The 19,726-nt window shown below is 32.2% G+C and overlaps 1 long non-coding RNA gene across 1 annotated transcript; it reads right to left on the bottom strand.

Moving 5' to 3' along the window:
• Nucleotides 1-11,423: 11,423 nt before the first annotated feature.
• LOC145585431 (uncharacterized) lies at nt 11,424-13,355 on the bottom strand. The gene is made up of 3 exons (XR_014100653.1): nt 12,448-13,355; nt 12,208-12,344; nt 11,424-11,629 (listed from the first exon to the last, which is right to left on the bottom strand). It is a non-coding gene; the product is annotated as an uncharacterized LOC145585431 (long non-coding RNA).
• Nucleotides 13,356-19,726: the final 6,371 nt, after the last annotated feature.

A 19,726-nucleotide genomic window follows, 5' to 3' on the forward strand; every position in this document is an offset into this window, starting at 1 on the left:
TCCTCCCTAATTTTAATTTTTTTTTGTATTTCAAATTTTTTTTACTGCAGCAGACTAGAACTTGCCTAGCAAAGCAGACCAGTCTGCCAGGTTGACACACTGTCAACATAGTTTCCCAAGTCCATGCAGTTTGTTCAAAAGTTGAATGCAAATCAAAGATGATTCAAGAAACAAGTTCAAGATAATCAATTGAACAATCTTTAACATTGTTCACAGTGATTAAGAAATTAGCTAGCAATGCCAAACCTGGATGAAATGTAATAAAGATGCAAATGTCCTGTTTAAGTGCAAAGTGTATTACCACCTATCCATTATCTTTCACATTTTTATTTGAAAATTTGTCCTTGTTCAGCACCATTGTCGAAAATTTGGGAAAAGTTAGGGACTGCCACTTTGCAAAAACTGCTGTCTGACTAAACATGTCCCATGGTTTTAGGACTGTAATAGTATTGTAACAAGTATACGACAGAAAATTTAAACACTAACAAAAGATATGTAGACAGTGAGGAAATTGGTATAGGATAATTGGATTTCCATAAATTTTCAGTTAAAAGAGTCTATCCTTTACAGCAACCAGGTTCTAGGGGTAAAAGTCGGTGCTTATATAATTGAACAGAAATGTTCGAATACTAGGCCATTGAAAGATGTAGAATACATAATAATCAACACTGAGCTTACGCCATGCGTCTCCACATTTATAATCCAAAGGAACATTATGTTTATACTTGAGTAGGACTTGCATAATCAAGTTAAGGTTAAATAAATCAATGGGGTGCACTTCTAAAATCGAGTAAATAATGCAAATGAAATATGAAAGTTGTTAGCTGTGTTATACCAACATCAGGTTCTATAGTATCTTATTACACAATACTAACCCATGAGTGGGTACCAAAACAGCATGGGAATTCCAATGTTTTGATCACTAAGCAATAAAAAATTTAAATCTAGGCACAGTAGTACAGTACCATAAGGATGAAAAATTTTACATTACAAATGATTCAAATAGTGTATAGCTTCTGACAAACCAACTAACAGATGTCCCCTATAAAAATTATCGTCAAAGACCAAAAAAAATAAAATTCGCCTTGCTCAAGGATAGATGCTTCAACCATGCACAAAATAATGTATAAAAGTTGCATATGCATTAAACAACTGTTGTAATGCACAATACTAAACACAATAACCACAACATATACAAATTCTGAAAAGATTCTGACTTCAGTAATTGTGGCCAATAGAAAGTTTTCCAGAAAAGGCCCATAAAAAAAAGTGTTCAAAAGCCTAATAATGGTTTAAAGTTTTTTAAGTAATGGTACTGACGTGTGCAATATATGTATGGTTTTAACACTTGCCCCTTGGCATTATTTGAGACTTACTCATCTGAGCCCTTTGAAGAATTTGAAGATTTTTTATGTGGGGCCCAATCAAGTGCCCAGTTCAACTGGGCAGATTCTCACGAAGATGATTTGTAGTCTATATAGGAAATTTCTATCTTTCAGCTGTAAAGACTTGATGTAAAGCCCGAATTTGGCTTATGCTATTTGTTATAATTCCCCAACATACTTTACCTAGGTTTTCTCTTAAAAATTCTTAGTTTTCCATTACCCCTCTCGTGAGGGATTTCAACATAATTTCAAAGGTATGTTTCTTATTGTTATTCTCCATTCCTTATTGCTATCAGCAACTTTTACAATTATTATGTCTTCAATATCTGTTATTGTTGGTGAGAATTCATATATGAGCGAGTATTTTCATACTAGGGTTTAGGGATCTTCAAATGATCTGTGATGGAAATTATTGATTAAACTAATAAATTGTTTGCTTTGAATTTCTCTTATTGTTGTTGATTTTAATTGCTCTTTTGAAAGAATTATGGCCGATTTTAATAAAACTGTCTAGTAAACCAATGTCAAATCTAGTAAAAGCGGGAGCTCCCCTAAGCTTTTATACATTAATTTATTTAACCCTTATTATTATTTCACAATAGTATTATAGACATTCAAGACAAGAGACAGTTTTTCAAAATTCATAGTTTATTTTTTCATAGTTGCAAGATAACCATCTCTGGTGGATATGATCCTTGATTTCCTATCTAATTCAGTACAATGTATACTCTAAGTCGGGAGTGATGACAAGGATTATGGCTTTATTACGAGGTATTTAACAAGAGATGATAGTAATTAGTCTGCAAGTAGTTTTGCAAAGTATAAGCATTATAATGAGTGGTAATTAAAGTTTATGAATTACACATGATAGAGGATAAAGTTTCATTATCAGCCTACCAAGGACTCATGGAGGACATGTACACTGGCACAATGGAAAGAGACTTTTCTAGAACTGATAAGTATTACCACTACCATTTCCTCAAAAAAAAGCATTTACTAAGCTTTCAAATGTCCCATACGTTCATACATTAGTACTTGCTATCAAGTAATTAGGCCTCTTGCATCTTTACAGGTTCTAACTCCTACTTTGTAAGTAACGATTCATTGTAATATCTATCACTTTTGCAATTCGAACACACATACATTCCGTACCCATTTAATAATAGCTAAAATTAAACAGCTAAACCATTACTCAAAAGGCTAATGATTACTAGTAACAACAACACAACTAATTTTGCAACACAATCCTTAAATTTCATAAATATATACGGAGTACAATAATACAACACTGGGTGAACTTAGGTTTGTTTTACCATCTCTCTTATTTTGTTAACTTTCGTCCAATTTCTTTTTTCCATAAAACTTGGTTCATCCATAAGACAATCACCAATTTGCTTAAACCTTAGATTGACTTCAGAAAATCGAAGGTAACTCAATCCTTTAGCTCCATTTTCAATGTGATTAAAAGAAATCAAGCTAGAGGAATATAGAGAGCACACATTTGGTAAATTGAAAGCCTTTACCTTCTATTCATGATATACTGAGAACCATACTCCTTATAAGGAATAATACTTTAGGCTCTAACTCATTACAAACGTCATACTTAGAGAGCTACAATCCTTAACTATTTGGAAGAAGTTGTCATATATCAAGAAATTTCTTCTCAATATGCGCGCGCGCGCACACGCAAGTCTCCTTTTTTACGTTTTATAAGGCAAACTTAAAATTTATATATTCAGCATTCCTTTTAGAAACAAAATTACTAAACCGCTGAAAGAAACATCCTCACGAAGATCTTGTTTGATATTTGAACAATTCATCTCAAAAACATGTGGAGTCCAAGTTTGATGAACGAGTTCTTGTTTGACAATTTCGTATGATCTTGACTTGTATGAGTGTACCCTACCTTTGTTACCTAAATAAATCTCTTTACTTTACTTTAGATATGTAAACACCACCACCTTTTTATAGCAAATGAATTATCTTGATAGTACAATTACATGAAACATCTTTACTTTCCTATGATAACTTAAAATTGTTCAATATAATGGGCTAATGCTCTAATAAAACATTTAAGAATTCCTACTATCCAAATAGCTAACAAATTAGCAAGCTAGACACAAAAACAAAAAAGGTACATCCATACTAAAATCAATAAAGAATGAAAGCAAAAGGCCATTTCCTTAAAAAAAAAAAAAAAAAAAAAAAAATTACACCATAACTTGCAGAAACAAAATTCCGCAACTTTGGAAATTTAATATCATCACCTTCTAAACCAATCTATATTTGTTCTTTAAGTTTAACAAGAAATTAATAACTCGCAAAAAATCAAATCAAATCAAATGTTTTATAAGTATACAATCAAGAAGGTATTGTACACTAACTATAAAAATTTCATCCAAAGAAATTAATGACTTTAAGAAATGAAAATATTTTACATGTACTTCAATGCAATTTCTTTCAAAAAAAGCACCAATTCATCATCACAGACAATTGCTTAATGATAACATCACATAGAGATACTGAATCTTTACATACGACCGAGGTAGAATACCAGTACACCTATTCAAATTATGAAATGTAAGCAAAAAAAAATAAAAAATAAAACACACACACAAACAAGCACAATCTAGAAATAATTCCAGAAACACTATTGGATTTAAACTTCATAGAACAAAGCAAAAGCAGCAAGTTGCAATATTTATATGGTAAATAAACCATCAAGTACAAGTGAAAACTGTACACAAATAAATTACTCTAAGCAAATGCTGCATTTACCTCAGTGCCAACTTGCAAAAGGAATTTTGTCACAGAAAACTAGCGTGTTATTGATCAGAATTTCGCAGTAGTTCACTGTATTAACAACATAATTAAATTAGAAAATAAAATCAAGTAAATTTCTTGTTGAGATCAAATCATTGCAATTCTTATGACTAAAACCAAAATCATATTATGAAAATACAAAGATTCTTGTACCTCAAAAGTTCGTTTAACAGTCTTGATTTAAATTACAATAAAAATGTTTTGATTGTTTCCTGCATAAATTGAATCAAATTTCACATCAAATTAAATTGAAAAAATTAGGGCAAAATATATATACTCATAGTAGTTCTTTATTCAACAAAATTATTCATATTATACAAACATAATATGAATAATTTGATTAGGAAGAGGAATCATTTTCGTTCATAAAACCCGTTTCCTTAAACATTTGATTGAGATATTTAGCTAAAAACACCAAATTTAGCTGAGAAAAAAATATATAAAAAATGTCGTCTCAAAAAATTATAATCCGTAGTAAATTTTTTGAAAACAAAATCACCTAAATTACAATTTTTCACAGATTACATAGTTAATAACAGCATAATTGAGCAATTCGATCGCCGATAAAATCAAAATTTAAGAAATCATTCATAAAATAAGAGCTATAAACAAACAAAAAGTACGAAAAATATACAAAGATCATGATTATAGTTAGATAAATAACAATTTTACGCAAAAATAAGTAAGATTAATAGGCTAAAACAAATTATACTAGTAAATTGAAAGAGGAAGAAAATGAAAATGAAACTTATTATACAAGAGATAGATCATGAATTCACAATACCATGGATGTGAGAGATGAAGAAGCTTGGAAAAACGAGTGATAGTAGAGAATTTGAAGACGGCAAAAGAGGAGAGAGAAAAAGGAGAGTAGAAGAAATGAGAAGGTTGAAGAATTGAGAAAAATGGCGGATCTGCCTCCTGGAAGGAGACATTGAAAATCCTGCCGACTTCACTTGAGAGAGAGAGAGAGAGGAGAAATGAGACAATATCTGGTCAGGTCATGGGTCATGGCTTTATATAGTGTGTGTGGGGTGAGAAATATTTTTAAATTTACGTGATTCGGTGGCCTACTGGCCTCGGAGTAGGAGCAAATTTTCAATGTGTATACAATTTTATTTCCACGAATGTTAGTGATTTATACGTAAGAAAATACATAGTATAGTAGAGAATATATAGGATTAAAACAAGATGATTTGTATAAAGTTTCTGTAGTTAATATGCTTTGATTATGTTCTGATTTGGTTTAACAATTTTGGTCTTGGTTATAGTTCGATGATTAAAAAGGAAAAACTTTATTAAGTGAGATCTTGTAAGATGTGTCTCTAGTTCTCTTAATGTGTGTTTTTCAAATTTTTAACTTTTATAAATAAGATCTTATCTGGTATAATGCTAAGGAACAAAGTGTTGGTTTATAACTTTATTTAGTAGGTTCTTGCGGTTCTTACTTTAAATTCTAAAAGTTTAGTGTTCGAATTCTATCCAGCGAAAGATATGTTGGGGTAAGGATTCCCTCATACTCCCCTCTACTCCCATAATTATTAGAAATTTAGAAACAAAAAGGTTTGAGATTTTCGGAGTACTTGGTATCTTCCTTACCATTTTTAAAAATAAAAAAATTAGATTGCTTACTATTTTGAGATCTTTAATTAGTCGGTAGACAATTAGTTAGATTTTTATTTATTATAAACTTGACTCATACCATGCACTACAAAGCTAGCACGTGTCCTTTTAAAAGTATGACACGCGGAGGCCACAAGAAATAGTGAGTTTAAGGATTTTGCTGGCAATCTAATAAGCAAATAAAGTTCTAACACATTGTTAATGCACCTTGTTTATTAAACCTATTTACACATTAAAATAGTTAACAAAAGTGCATTTTTACTTTTGGTCAAGACCAGAAAGCTGAAGGCCTCAGCCAGGAAACAATGTAGAAATGGCTAAATGCCAATTGCTATTGCTTTACCGACCTATATATATACACTACTATATCACCATTTTCGACCCAAATTTTAGTCCAACGTGAGTTAGTTGGTCCAACATGGCAAACATGTAACTTTGATAAAAAGAACATACATGTGTTTCAATAAGAAATTTGTAGATGCATGTGGAATAAAAAATTTGAAGAAGTTTATAAAGCTACGATTTTCGAAGATAGTATGGTATATGAAATCTAATATACTGTATATGCATATAATAAAATGAATATGTATTTTTAAAAATTTGAATTTTGAATAAAAAAAAATGTAATATTGACAGTTAAGCATAATATTTCGTATGTTATATTTCATAGTGTGTGGATCGGGCATTACACCGAGCTGTTATTTTAAAATATCTTGTTAATAAAAAAGAGGATTAAAGAGAATAATCCTCCATTATCTTGGAATTGTTGAGGATATTCCACTTTATTCCTTTTTTTTTTTAGACTACATAATTATTCTTTATCTTTTTTTGTGTGTTAAGTAAAGATAAATTTATTTATGTGTTAATAGAGTATTTAAATTACAATTGGTAAGAAATGTTATCTTAAATCCATAAGGTTTAGTGTTCAAAACTTATGGGATGTTTTTTTCAAGTAAATAATGACATGCAATAATTGCTGCACTAGACTATTTTACTTTAACGCATTTTCTTAAAACCTTTTATCCACATTGGTAAAGCATAGGAGTTTTGCTAGATTTATGTGGGGATTTTATATATTGTGTTTGTGAGTTGCGAGTGTGATGCAACTTCCCTTATTTTTTGGCCTTTTTTGGCTTAAGATGTAACTTAGAGTCTAGTTTTGTGAAATCATCTCAATTATCAGTTTGACACAAGTCCAAATTTCAATCATATTCAATTGGAGTTGCAACTTTTTTCTATTTTGCTCCACAACTGCCTGATAATTCTCCTTCTCAACCTCAAACTAAGTTGTGTTTTATAGATTTAATTTTCGTACAAATTTGTTTCAATTCTCTTCTCAAAAGAAAACTTTTTCCTCACTAGCTAGTGTGAGTCCCAACATCTCCTTATTCGATCGCACAATGCAAAGCTTTGTTATGTAACCTTTGGAGGGCAATCGCCGTCTACTCGTTGCACCAAGGAGATTTTGCTTCAAAGGCAGTGGTTATTTCTATATCATGTTTTCTTTGTTACACCTTATAAGTTACAAGTTACAAGTTACAATTACGTGCCTACATGTTCACATTGGGCTTAGTTAATAGTTTTACACTTTTACCCAAAAGTATAAAGGTATGGACCAAACCAGTAAGTAAATGTTTTGACCTTTTTACTTTTTTTAGCTATAGTCTCGTTGCACTTCTTCGCTGTTGGATAAATATGCAATAATAACATTTGAGTAATCCTTTTTGACACAAAAGGAATAACTATAATTGAGTCACAACCAAATCCTTTGTACTTCTGTGTTCCCAAAAAAAAAAAAAAAAAAATCGTTTGTACTTCTATTATAAATTTTACTAATGAGCAATTGAGCAATGTTATATTCGTAAGTTGTATGTTAGGCTATTCGCAAGTAAATTTACTTTCTCATGTGATCATGTCATTGCCATTCAGCCTTTAAATACATTGATTGAGTGAATGTAGCATTAAGAATAATGATGGGCCTGATGACATTAAATATAACGTTAATATGCTCATAACAAGTTCAATCGGACAACCAAAAAATAAAACACTCAACTAAACTAAACTAAACTATAGTACTACGGTTTTTTATACATAAAGTTTGTAAAACTAAAGAGGTAACCTACAAAATTTCATACATTCTATTTGCTTACATTATTTTGCGTTCCACTAAATACATAATCTCCATTCAGAATAACATTTGTCTTTGTATCACTATTGAGAGTGTTGAAACACATAATGAGCAACATACTAGACGCTCCATATAGATCGTCTCAACGGGTTGAATGGCGAAGAATTGGACCAGGATCGGCCCATTATAATTTGTTAATTAATACTTCTTTGATTTATCAAATGATATTACTCCGTACTTGTATTCTCAAGTAGAATTGCTTATCCTAAACATCACATTATTGGTTAAAAAAAAAAAACTAAGAAAGTTAATTTTTTTTTTTTTTACCGAGAAAGTTAAGTAACCTACCATGATGTCAAGGAATCTAGATCTTTTTCAAAATCAGGAAACTTAATACTATATTGCAACTTGTCCATTTAATGCTAGTTTCAGTTGGAAAGATAGTATTAATAATCATTTTAATGTTGGATAACCCATAATTAGTCGAGTCCTAATCTACATTATAATAAGTGTTGAATAATTGGGCCTAAGCAGCTAATTTTACCCACTTGCAACATGCAAGTTGGATCTTTTTTCTTGAAAAAGATACTAACACAAAGGGAAAGTTCCCATATTTAGCATAAGAATTAGGGCCCTGGCTACAATTTCCATATTTGAAGACCATCTGTTCATAACATAGACTAAAAGTGGAAGGTTTCTCGACTACCAATAACAAGTCCAACTGCCAAATAGTACAAGTAGTATAGATCAGCTTATAAATATAATTACAGGTACAATTCCAAGTTGAGTGTGTTTTAACAATCCTCTTTATAAAAATGAGAGAGTACAGGCATGACATGACACCAAAATGTATGTGACGCCGGTGTAATAATCAGGGTACATTGTAATGAAAAATAAAATAGCGATAAGTCAAATACGTGGATTTGGAAAGCGCTACGTTGTCTGCGACACAAGTGAACTTTCAAAGACACGTAGGCTTGGCACAAGCACAACATGACACAACCAATAACTATCTTTAGCCATATCTAATTCTTAATCCAAATTGACCATATATTCACACTGATAAAGAAGTGGAAGAGCTAGAAAACCATTATACATACTTTAAAAAGCTAGTAAACAACTATAATAAGATTATCACAATTTGTTTGGTAAATAATGATGATTATAATAAAACTACATGTAATTTTGTAAAATAAATCACACTACTTATGGTGATGGGAGACCGCCCATTATCACCATAGCCATTGTCATGGTTCTTTCTTCACATAATTGCATATAAATATTTTACTATCAACACAACAAAATGCCATCAGTATAATTAGCCAAAGATGTAAACACAAGAAATAGATCTATCAGTCTAAAGCACTATAATGGGAGCTACAAAAAAGGTTTTCTCTTCCTTGGGAATGAATCTAAGTATCGGAAGCAAGAAGACTATAGGCATGCAATTAGTACATATCCTTAGATTGTCCTAGAGCTAAGGAAGACTAGATTTAGTTTAACCCCCTCTTAACTTCTAACTTTAATCTGTATTACCAGCATTGCAGGTCAGAATTCAACTCCCCCTCCCCTGCAACATCACCTTCGCCGTCTCTGTATGGTGGCACTTCTGAAAGAGAAGAAACAAATGGGTTTCCTAAAGCTTGGACCACTTGATCCCAAAAGCATTGAAACATATGCCCTATAGTCTTAACTGAAATTTTCTCTAAACCTCACCCTTTACACCAACCCAAAACAAAACAATTCTGAATTCCCTCACCATCTACAAGAACTATACTGTGGACTTGTGGAGGCGTCCTTTTTTGCCCTTTTAGTAAGTGCAGAGCTTACAGGATTGCTAGCTTCCAAATCAAATCGACTACTAATTAACAGCTGCAAAATTTCCAGCCATCTATTTTGGTTGGAAATTGAGCAAGGATCATATAAGGACCACATTTAAAACAGCAACAGATAGTAGTAATACTAATACACCATAACAGATAATCTTCCTACTACTGCTCGCATGGAAATATTAATGTAAAATGTACAGGGAGCCAGGGACAGACAGGGGACGACTCTGTTATTAAGATCAAGCAACAAAATAGCTAATATATTAGCAACAGCAACAGTGGCGCAGACAAATAGGCCTTTGCATCAAGAACCTTTTGTATAATGTTTCGGTTCTGTTAAACTTCTCTTCAGGTCACACCACTACATAGAACTATAATCTGTTTTCTTTTGCTGCCATTAAAAAAATAAAATAAAATAAAATCTCGGTTTTCCTTGCATATGTTGGGGGAAGAGGGGGAGTAGTAAACTAAAGTAACTTGTGCTGGATAAATTTTCAAATGAAATTCATTTACATTTGTTGTGAAAGCCAAGGAGGGGGGCATAAGATCAAGACTCATGAGAGATACGAACATAGGGTAAATGTCTAAATTAGTTGTCCATGACTCCAAGAGACTAAGCCTCCATTTGTTTTTTCGTAAGACAATTTATGGGGAAAATACAATAAACAGTTTTGATGGCGATTACTATCAAGCTGAGATTTTGATCTTGGGGGACATAGCTTAATGGTTTAAGATACTGCTAACAGGAATATTGCCAGAAACCTTAAGAAAGTCATTAATAAACATCTAAACAATTTAATATTCACAGAGCATAAATGGAACAGCATAATTAATAGCACTTAAATCGACAATATACAAATAATACAGAAATTATACAAAAACGCTATAATTGAATGTTTATGGCACTTACCAAATTTTAGCTGTGCAATTACATATATTCCATGATCATTCGCATTACTTTTTGAAATATGAAAACATATTAACCATTAATGACAGTGCAACATCTACAACTGAAATCACTTTTAAGTTTTAACCTTATGGACATATCTTTTCATAATAAGAACCTCTTATGTACACCCAGAATTGTTTCACTTTTCTTCATACTAGGGGAGCCAACGCGCGCGATGCGCGCGAAATGGCTAGCCCTTAAAGGGAAGTTATATTAGCTTGTTTTTAAACTCTTCACAATAAGGCATTTAAGTATGCTATTCTTGAGGGTATATCATGATATCTCTCTTTCTCTCCCTCCCTCTCCCCCATATGTATAACATTGTCCATATACACTATACTGGCCATCAAAAGACCAATGTAAATCTCGTGTACTAAAAGTCACTCAAATCCTAGCTCAGGTAATGTGTGCTATTAGAAATTTGTTCCAACTTTATATCTAATATACAACGACAATAAAGAACTACAAAAAAGAGCTAAATAAGATGGAATTGGAGATAGCCATTGCAAACTCAAGCATATCTGCTATGAGATGTTGGTCCCAAAAGTGATATGATAATTCATATGTTTCAAAGTATTTCATGTAGAAAATGCAATCTTGAGAAATGCAGAGGACAAGTATAGGGTAGATACAATCTATATTTTCCTAACCAAAATATGCTCTAATGGAAAAACTAAATCATCATATGTTCCAAGAGAAAATTAAATGCGCATTCACTATATAAAACCAATTGCATAGGTTTATTACATCAACCTTGTAACAAAACACTTAAAATAGAGAGCAGAACGCGCTAGAAGGCTGAGTGACCAGCCTTGTATTGGAAGGCTCAGTTTCTTCCTCCTTAAGATACTCCCCATCTTCCTTTTCTTCAGTAATTTGATGCATGGTGACCCTAAAATCATCATACAAAAACATATAATAAGGCAGATTGAACAAATAACAAAGACGATCTTGAGAAGCACAATAACCCATTTTGTTTAAACACAATTACCTTTTAGCTTACAGTAAGAATACTTCTACCATAATTGTTCGGAAACTCACATCAGGATAATACAGTGCACTACGAATGCAATGAACTGCTCATGACAAATCAAGTATAACAACATTTGCCTTTACCCTTCCAACTCAGGACTACAAGGAACACTCTTAATGGATCTATATTGGGTAATTCATCAATTCCCTTTCCCCAAATGACAACGCAAATCTTGAGGAGCACAAGTGCCATTTTTATCGAAGCAGACTTACCTTTTAACTTATAATGAGCTTACTTCTCCCATTTATGAACAGAAACTCACATTAAGGTGACCTAAACAAAGTATATAATGGACTGCAAAATTCTCATAAGAAACTAAATTAACCATAGTCTTTACCCTTCCAAGTTCAATACTTGATGCAATATGCAGTACTATGTAGGGGCAATTCACCCAAAATTGACCAAATAACTAAATAAATTATGAGGAACACAATTACCTTAGGTAACTTGATGAGCATAGTTCTTCCATTTACCGGCATAACTATATGACCAACATTTATTTTCTAAGTAAGCAACCCTCCACAAGAATATAAAATCACCTCTGTTCACATTGAAGAATAACATTGCAAATAATCTGTAGAACAAAGAGCGAATACAAGAGAGAAAGTTACAGGCAACACCAAGAATGTAAGATTTCCGGACAATCAACATGTGCAAAAGTGATCATGTAAGACTACCTTATAGAAGGCCAATAATCCATTGAAGCCATGCGTCTCCCTCTCAGAGTGTTTAATCACATTTGCAAACAAAAACACATACACACATTGACACATTCATTGATATATATATAAGCATCATGTGTTCATATCATTAATTCTCAATGCCGTATCTAGCAGCCATACCTTTTAAATAGAGATCATCAGGGGAGGCTATATAAACCTTTGGCATGACTCGTTTTCATCAAACTCTAGCCGACATCAGACTTCGCAATACATTAAATCTTTCTAATCCTATACTACACACATGTATGATATAGAGAAACTACCTCATTTTGAATCTCAATTGACATGAAAGATGTGCTAAACAGTAAAAGCTATGTGTGATTGAAAGAAATCTGGAAACATAATCTTAAAATTACGAAATATTAGTTACAATTTTAAAGTTCAATTTAGACGAAGATTTTATAGGTTACAAAAGAAAATAAAAAATTCTAATAAAGAAGTATGCGATTTATGACAAAGAAATTAATGAAGTAGAACAAAGTAGATTAAAAATGAACACAAATTTCAACCAAAATTATTATAATATGAGAGAAGAAAAGCTTCTAGTTAAGGTCAGAAAGAATTCTGATTAGATGCAAGTAAAGAAGGTGGAAAGGCAAAAGCAAAACAATCCTAAATTGATTATACTGACAAGTGACAAATAAATTAACTTTTTTTTTAGCAAACAATTGAATCAACTATATATCCAGATTTTGAAATTAAAAAAATTAAAAATTTACCACACCGCAGAAGCTACTTCAATGGAGGAGAAAAAGCTTGGTTGGCGCTTCAATGGAGAACTAATCGTTCTCTTCAATAGAGGAGCGAGAGTAGAGAAATAAAGGAGGGAGGAGAGAAAAGGGCGCATGAAGAAAGGAGGAGGAAAAGCGCAATAACGCCTAATGACAAACAAGCAGTATACATTAATAGGGGTATATAGGTAAATAAATATTTTGAGGGGTATATATGTCCTAACACTGTTCATAAGAGCATATTCCCACTTTTATAAGGTAGGGAAAACCACAACCTAAAAGGTTAAAATCATGAGGCTCCATTTATTTTGATGGAAAAATCTATCACGAAAAATTCCTTTCTAAATAATAAAATCTTCATTAAAAAAATATAATTTTGAAAAGTGTTTTCTCTTCTTTAATTGTTTATAGGAATAATTATGGACATAAAGAAAAATGTAAGCAACAAGAGGAAGGATAGAGGAGAGATAATAAAGAAGTAACGAGGAAAATGTGAAATATCTTCCTTGCAAAAGAAAAATGATTTTCCTTCTCTTAAAAGTAACTTATGCGAAAATTGCTTTCTACCCTTAAACGAAACAAAGGAAAATAGAGAAACAAAAGAAAATCTTTTTCCACCAATACAAACGGATTCCACCAAAACAAATAGCTTGGAGCATATTGTAACCTTATACTCCCACCTTTTCAAATAAGAGTCTCATTTCATTAACCTTTGACCCTCATTTCTCACTTAACTATTTTTTTTTATTCATTTTTAATCAACTAAAAACCATTATCTTCTTCTTTTTTAGGAAAATTCTACACAATAACCCTCAGGTGTTTACTTTTCCACGCTGTGTCCCCACCTTCTAAAAGTTCCACGTGGAACCTTACCGTTAACCCACCGTTACATGTTGCCGTTAGTGGGGCCAACTGTACACCTATTTAGTTTTTTTCTCTCAATTTTCGTGCTAAAATAATGTTTTGTTAAAGGTTTTAGGGGTCATTTTAAATTTAACTACAAAAATCCAAATTCACAAAACGGGGTTTTTACGTTATGTTTTTTGCAAAATTTGAGCTTAATTTGGATTCTTAAGGACTTAATGACCCCTAAATCCTTTAATGGAACATTTTTTAGCACAAAAATCGAAAAAAAGAAATAAAATAGGTGTAAAGTGGGCTCCACTAACGGCAACATGTAACGAAAGGTTAATGGCAAGGTTAAGTGTTGTCAATAAATGGGCCTTGAGATTACAGTGTAGAACTTTTAAAAGAAGAGGGCACAGCATGGAAAAGTGAACACCTAAGGGTTATTATGTAGAATTTCCCTATTTTTAAGAACATTTTAATTTACTAAATCCCATTATCTTTATTTCAGTATTTTCTCCATTCCTAGATATTTAACATGTTTACATTATTTTTTCACTATTCATACACTATCTTTTACCATCATTTTCTTAAAAAATAGGTATTAATAGGTATTATACCTATTTAATCATGAAACATATTGTTAAATAGGTAATAATATAATTTTTTGTATTATTAACATTTTTTTTGAATTATCAACATTTTTTTCGTATTATCAACTTTTTTATATTTTTACTAGTAATTCATCATATATATCTAAGTTCAGACTAATGCATTGACATATGTGTCTATAACTATGTCAACTATTCAAGAACAAAGGGAGTATTCAATAAACACATAGTCTTATATATGTGTTCAGCCATTACAGGGGTTACTTCGCTAGTGTAATGGGGTTTACTTGGCTAGTGTTAAAGGGTTACTTTATCATTGTTATAGATTTACTTAGCCAGTGTTATAGGGGTTACTCGATCGATATTATAGAGATTACTTAATCAATGTTATAGGGGTTACTTTAAGTGCACGGTGTGGCCGGCCAAACACAAGACCGGCTATTCAATAAATCAACTAATGAAAGAAAATGGAGGTACTCATGTATGAAAATTTTACTAGCAAAAGACTATCGAGTAGGATAGACTGATAGTGAAAGTAGATTTTCGAGTATTACACCCAGTAAGGGAGTTAATTCACCTTTCCTGAAATTTCTGTTTGGTGAGCGAGGCTTGATGTAAGACTAAAATGCATAGAGTGAAGGTTTAATAATAGGTCTTGAATTATCGAATGAGCATCCTCAAAAACGTCTTCTATGTTACCTTAACACGCTATTGTATGTCGGCTGTTGCATGTCAGACCTTTGACACTTCAAAATGACACAACACCGCCCCAAATCCTTTGACACTTCACTTTTGTTTTATTAGTTTCACTTGAAAAATTGACAATTATGACCTTTACTCGGTCCGCCATAAATAAAACCACCTTTTGATAATCCTCCAATAAAACGATCTTTGCACACGATCTTCCAAAAATAGAATAAAAAACCGGTAACTTATTTAGTAGGTTAAAGATGGACACTTGTTATCTTATGATTGGGTAGATTTTTTTATTTCAATTTAACATATTTCTTTTTAAGAAATAAATTAATATTAAAAAATTTAATTAAAAAAATAAAAAAAAATTCCTCCCCACCAAGCACTGGCAGGACCACCTTCCCCTCCAAAATCAGGCAGCAACTTCACAGCCTACTAGCCAAACACCCACCAATTCAACAACCATCAAAACCGCCCAGCCACTACGCACCTACCTCACATAGTCACAGCCCCACGTTATCTCAACACCACACAACTCTAACCTCCACCTTTCCACCACCATTGTAATCCCCCATAATTATGTGAATACAAAAAAAAATTTATACTTATGTGAATACTTAACTATGATTATTTATTAATATGATTTATTCTACCATTTCAAAAAAAAAAAAAAAAAATTATTATTATTAGATGATTATTTATTTTACTATTTTAAAAGTTGATAAAACTATTTCATAAAAATTATTTCATTACTTATATTTTAATTATTATACAAGTCCAACCCGTTGTTCATTAAGCCTATTTTTTTTTTAAAACCCACTCACTTTAAGCCCAAGTATCAATCCTAGTTTTATTAGAACTAGGAAACTAAACCACTCTAATAATAAAACCCCTCAAGCTTTCCCCTCCTCCAATTTCACGACAAAACAAAAAAAAGAGAAAGAGGCTGCCGCCAGCCAGCACCACCGCCGCCTGCACCACCGCCGGCCGCCCAGCTGCCGCCTGCTGCTGTTCGCCCCTTTTCTCCCTCTCTTCCTTTATTTTTTTTATTGCTTTATTATCTTAATTAAAATTGTTTAAAGTTTCAACCTTTAATTAAAATTTTGTTCTAAATTATATTATTATGATTTGATAATATGTTTGGATTCTAAAAGATTATAAATTTATAAGTTTTGACATGTTTAATTTATTAAATAAAATTTCAGATTATGTATTTTGTATATTTTAGGGTTTAAAGCATTGATTTTTCATGTTTTAGGGCTTGATAACGTGTTAATCAAACTACCTAATCATACTATGTTTAAATTACATTAAAGTATAATTATTTTAATCATATATAAATTTTCAGATTTATTAAAGTTTCAATTTTTATGAACAAGTAGTGTTAATTTCATGTTTTTATGCTTCTAAACCTATAAAATAATTATGGTGAGTATTTTGTGATTGAAAAAGCTTTGAACTTCATATTCTAACTTTAAAAATAATTTTCAGATTTCATACCTTTTATTTTGAAGCCTCTAATTGCATTGAATTGATATATTTTTGGGTTTTTAACACACTAACATGCTATATAATGACTAATTCAAGTAATTATGCTTATGGGGTTATTTTATACACTTAAAACAAATTTTCAGATTTATTTACCCACTTTAAAGTTGTTGTAATTTGATATAAAAAACACTATATTTTCATAAATCTAACATATAAACTTAAAGTTGGGATGTTATATTACTAACTTTGATTTTAAGGACAGCTTTATTTTGATGATTTAAGAGGTTTTAAAGTAGTTTAGTATTGCTGTAATTTTAATTGCTTTGGTATTGATTTATTTCTAATTGTTTGGTTTAGGAGAGGACTTTGTAGAAGGCGACTTCTAGTTTTAAAGTGGCCAATCGAATTGTTTACTCAAGGTACGTACAAGTTACGAAACCTTGCTTGTAGGTGCATGTTTAAGGACGGATCGAGAACTTAGTATCATGTATAGGATTGACTGGGTTAAATTGTCTGGTTATACAATGTGAATTTCAAATGATGTGCACTAGTTTATAATGCAAGTATTATGTGTGCTTTAATTATGCAAGGTGCGCTTAAAGGCAAAGGTATGTGATTGGTGTAAAGATCAAATTATTACTCATTCATGATTATGTAAACAGGATGAGTAAATGAGAGATTCAAGTCTTGTAAGATGAGGTTAAGGTTTTGGGGTGCCTTATGCACTCAAGGTGTTTATACACCGAGGTAGTAATGGAATAATTAATAAATGTTGTTTATCGCTAATAAATCAAGAATCTAAATTGAGAATTTGCCATGTTTGATTGAATTGTTTGGGATGTTTGTATTGAAATGTATATGAGTCATCACCAAGTCTAAACCTGTAAATCACGTAAAGTGTAAGATGGATGAGCAATAAAATTCTGGAATGGTGCACATCTGGAGTAATGACAATCAGGGGTTGGGATACATGGGGTATTAGCCGTGTACTTTTATCGAGGCCGTCTGATCTACGAGTCTCCTCTTTCAAATATTATTTTTCTAAAACTAGGAGTTAGGTGAGATCTCATACTAACTACGGTCACGGAGTCGCGCCGGTGGTCGTTGGATGTTTATTGATGTTTCCGAAAGGAGGCATGGGGTTTTTCTTTATTGATGTTCCAAATGGGACATGGATTGGACAACCTTGTCTATTGCTAAATCCAATGAACTAATTAAATGAGTCAGTTAGTATCCATTAGTGAGGTCTTAATAAATTTAATAGCCGAGTCATGAATTGAGTTTATATTTAATGATGCTTGTGCTTGATTATTAGTAGCATGTTAGGTATTTTCTTAATTTGATTTCGCAGCTTGTATGTACTCAGCTTTGCTGACTGCGTGCTTTTGTGTGTATCTTTCTTTGGTCATGGCCTTCGCCTTTCAATGACCCTGTGACGATCCAATTTTTACACTTGTAATATTGGGGAGCAGAATAACCACAGGTTCTTACACATGCAACATTCATCAGGGTTGTGGGATCTTGAGTAGAGAGTTGGTTGTTTGCATTTTATTTCTTTGGCAAGTTTGAATTTATTTTAATTCGATTTTATTTGACACTAATTCTTTTGGGTTTGAATTTATTTGAACACTGAATTTAATCACTTACTACTTTTATTGGGTTTTAAATAAGAGCCTTAATGGTTCCAACTTGTAATACTTATTTTGATTTAATTCCTTTGTTTTGAGGTTTATTTAAAACTGTTTTGGTTTTTCGCTACTAATTTATGAGATAGCCTTAACGTTTGAACACGTGGCGGTAGCACGCCAGTAATTCTCTTGAAATTGTTCAGGTTATATCCGGTTTCTCACGGGTTTTTAAGAGAGAATTATTGGGGTGTTACAATGCCGCAACTAAACAGCCAGCAGCACCGCAAGCAACCCACAACCCGCAAACCCTGCTCTCCTTCGCAAATAAGTGAAACAACCCATAACCAGAACCCTCTCCCTCTCCTTCGCAACCCGCAAAACCGCCTAGCAGCATCGCTACTTCTCCCTCTCTCTCCGGCCTAAACCCGCCACCTCTTTCTCCATCGTAGCCCAGACCCGCCCACCAAAGCCACCGCTCATAGCCTCATACTCAAGCAGCAGATTCACGGAAATGGGGTTCACAAGAATAGGGGGTTTTGTTTTTTTTTTCTTTAAATTATATTAAAATCAATTTTTCCAATTAAATCAGTTTTTTTTTTTAAAAAAAGAAAATTATAAAAAAAAAACCTAACAAATTACAAAATGACACGTGTTATACTAACCCATCAAACAGGTTACCAACCGGTTTTATTCTATTTTTGGAAGATCGTGTGCAAAGGTCGTTTTATTGGGGGATTATCAAAAGGTGGTTTTATTTATGGCGGACCGAGCAAAGGTCATAATATTGCTGTCAATTTTTCCTTCTTTTTATGACAACCTTTTATTTATTTTTTTATTAGCTACAAATCCACCACGGGACCCAATTATATTAGATAAATCCCATACATTATCTTTTATTCTTTAAATAAAAGGTAGCTGGGTACATGGTCTCCATTTTCACTTTTCATTGGTTTATGTTGCTACAACAATTGAGTAGAACTTAAGAAAATGAAGATAGTACGAAATTTTATTTGAAGTGTTGGACGTCCTACCATGGTGTTGAGACATGATACCCAATCCGACTTTGAGCATTTCCACATTTCCATTTGAGAGAGTATATTTGGAGGATGTAAAAATGGAGTATTGTTGTGTATTTGAAAATGCATAACATTAAAATATAGTTGAATCACATGGAAGAGAGATGAAAGAGAGAGAAAGGAAGAAAAAGATAGGTGTATGAACCCCACATAATTTT

The sequence above is a fragment of the Chenopodium album genome, chromosome 16 (genome assembly GCF_948465745.1).
Source record: "Chenopodium album chromosome 16, dcCheAlbu1.1, whole genome shotgun sequence".
Taxonomy (NCBI): domain Eukaryota; kingdom Viridiplantae; phylum Streptophyta; class Magnoliopsida; order Caryophyllales; family Amaranthaceae; genus Chenopodium; species Chenopodium album.